Source organism: Salvelinus sp. IW2-2015, unplaced genomic scaffold, assembly GCF_002910315.2.
Source record: "Salvelinus sp. IW2-2015 unplaced genomic scaffold, ASM291031v2 Un_scaffold356, whole genome shotgun sequence".
NCBI classification, from domain to species: Eukaryota; Metazoa; Chordata; class Actinopteri; order Salmoniformes; family Salmonidae; genus Salvelinus; species Salvelinus sp. IW2-2015.
Genome location: NW_019942547.1, coordinates 14677 through 17656, shown reverse-complemented (window position 1 = coordinate 17656; position 2980 = coordinate 14677).

Here is a 2980-nt window from a genome sequence, read left to right as displayed (position 1 = left end):
TGGATGCAAAGGTTAAAATTTGACAGCTGCCGCTGGTAGTAGACATTGGAGTGGGTCAGATTAGGGGTGTACATCACCCCCTGTAGATCCACAGAAATGACATGGCAGTCAGCATTGGCTTTAGCCCACTCAGTGTCACTTTGAAGCTGTGTGTAGGCCTTTTCGGCTTTTCGATGGTGCAACTCCCTTTCAACTGCAATCTTCCTCTTCTCCTCTTCAGATGTTGCTGCTGACATCTTAGTGAAGAATGCGTCACATTTGCCACAGGTGTCACTCCTGGGTTGGCCGAAATTGAGACTCTGCTGTTTGAAAATGATGTGGTACTCTTCTCTTCATATTTTCACTTGCCTGAAGACGCCTGTTGGTTAGCTGGAACACAGACATGAAAGTGACCTTGCACACATTCAATCTCTGGCCTGCTTGCTGTACATGGTATTTGAAGGTTTGTTTCCGTCGTTTGTTCTCCTTTGTATCCTCAGGTTTACGTCTCCGTTTCACCTCATGCTGCAATAAAAATTGACAATGATAAATTCAGAATTGAATATACTGTAGCACATTCAGGGTATTGCTTGATCAGGACCTCCATCTTTCACACACTCCCAACCTATACACAGAATGAGTTTGTATTGCACCATTGTGTAACACTGCACTTTTAGAGTTAATTAATGTACGTATCATTACTGTCAAAGTTAAACTATGCAAGTGTTCAATATAGCTATTATAATAATAGGCGTTTTGTCTTCTTTCTAACCTGTTCTAAGCCGGAGAGAATCAACGCTTGTTGTTTCTCGTATGGGACAGTGTAGAAACTGTTGAACAGATGCAGTTTGCGCTCATCAGTCAACTTTCCACAACCTTTCTGCACGTCGTGGAACACGCTCTTCCCTGCAGGATACAGTGTAACGTTACCTATAACTAGCTAGCTACTGTAGCCATGTCGAATCATCCGGTGGATGGAGAAAAAGTAGCTAGCTATGTTTCTTCTATAATCTAGCAATAATATTTGTAACGATAATGTATAAGTCAGTAGCCAACAAACTTTAGCTAATATGTTTTCTCTATAGTTACAAATTAGACAACCCAGAACATACATGTTAGCTACTGTACTCTATAGCTAGCTTGATTGTTTGATTTACGGTTCTTCCACATACCTCTTTTGGACAGCTTTTCACAGTTTTTTCTTGACCCTTACGATTTTGTATAGGGTTTTCCCACATCCCGTAAGATCTTCCTTTGCCTGTCTTTCCATTCTTTTAGTTTTGTTTTACGTTTCTTTCCCACATTTCGGCGATTTTCATCAGCAACAGAAAAGTTGTGCGCTTGTCCGTCCATTCTGCGTGGGGCACATAAACGGTTATTTTAAATTTAAAATTATTGTTAATTAGCGCGTGGAAAGCTTGTGAAACCAGTTCCCTATAGAAAAAGGGTGTCCAATAATGATTTTATGTATACCTCTTTTTTTCTTTTTGTCACATATATGGTTCTTCGTCTGTAGGATTCATTTGTTGCAGTTCTTAGGGATGATAATTACTGTAGATAATGGATCCCATACTATGCAACATATATTAAATTATTGATGAGACTGATGTGAGATTAACCAAGGTTATTGTTAGATAAAATACAGTGGACTCCCGAAGGAGCGATTTCATTAGTACAGAAAACATATGCTATGTTTAGCAGTATTTCGGCTTTATCAATTAATGTGGAGATTTGTATTTAARTAGTAGAAAGATGACAAGGTTATATGACATCTGTGGTGATTCAGGATTATTGATAGGGTCGAGATAGGTTAAATAAGGTTATGTAAGGACTTTAGAAATTGCCACCATAGACATGTTTTTTAATTCCATGAGTTCAGATAAAGCCAAACAGTGAGACACTTAGTTAATGTTTGGAAACAACACATAGTTGTTACTGACTGATATGAGACCAAGCTACAGACAGATAGGGGAAAGGGCAGACAGAGGGGCCCTCCCCAGATCAACTGCAGGCAGTTCGTATGACAGAGCCCGCACGTGCGGACACCCGCAAGGAACACTCACGAATAATCTTCTCCTCCGTGCAGGTGGGACAGGATGAGGATTGCAAAACCATCCCACCCCCTCTGAGAAACCAGGTGTGCTGCCAGCACGCGTACGCGTCGGCCGGCACTGCGTATCGCATTCTGCATGTCGGGCAGAACATATTCAGTAGTGATGAAGAGAGGCTGGGGATACTACGGAAAACGCAGACCTTTCGGTTATTTCTATTGTTATTCCAAGGTCTCTCCTGGAAACCCTCGGCAAGACGGAAGCTGCTCCTTCCTCTCTGAGCGGAGGATAGGAACCCTGCCATCGACCGTTGACCGAAGAGATGTATAAAGGATTGACCGCCATCGAGAAGAGACGAAAACGAAGAGTGATGAGGAGACAACTCCTTAAACGCAGTGCCTGCATCCAGGAGTGCTTAAGCAAAAAACGGCTTGTGAGAGCTGATCCTGAGGACAGACACCCCGATGTCCGCGTTTCTCAACTAACATCAAGACGGCGGGTGACGATTGACCCGAGAGTTCCTTGAGAGAGAAGAGGAGAGAGAAGAGAGAGATGCAGAAGGGAGTGAGGATCCTAAGGGTCTGTATCGAGAGAGGAGAGTGCGAAAGAGAGAGAGAGATGGAGAGACGAGACGAGCGGATTTCGACGAAGAATCAGAGAAGCCGGACGAGACCGAGAGAGCACCGAGATGAGAGAAATGATACGATAGCCCAAGTCACCTTGCAATAATGAAAATCTCTGCTTCTGCTAGTTCCCATAGACCCCGCCTTACAAACCAAAAAATACTACCAGGCACAGACCGCGGAAAGTTTAAATCGGTCGCAGGGGTAGAAGTATCTGTATTAGCTTCGCGACCCTGCCTCACACAGGATATATCCAATATTAGTGTACTGGGATTGCGTAACAGGTATGCACAGTATCCGGACTAAACTTTGTCAAACCCACAATCC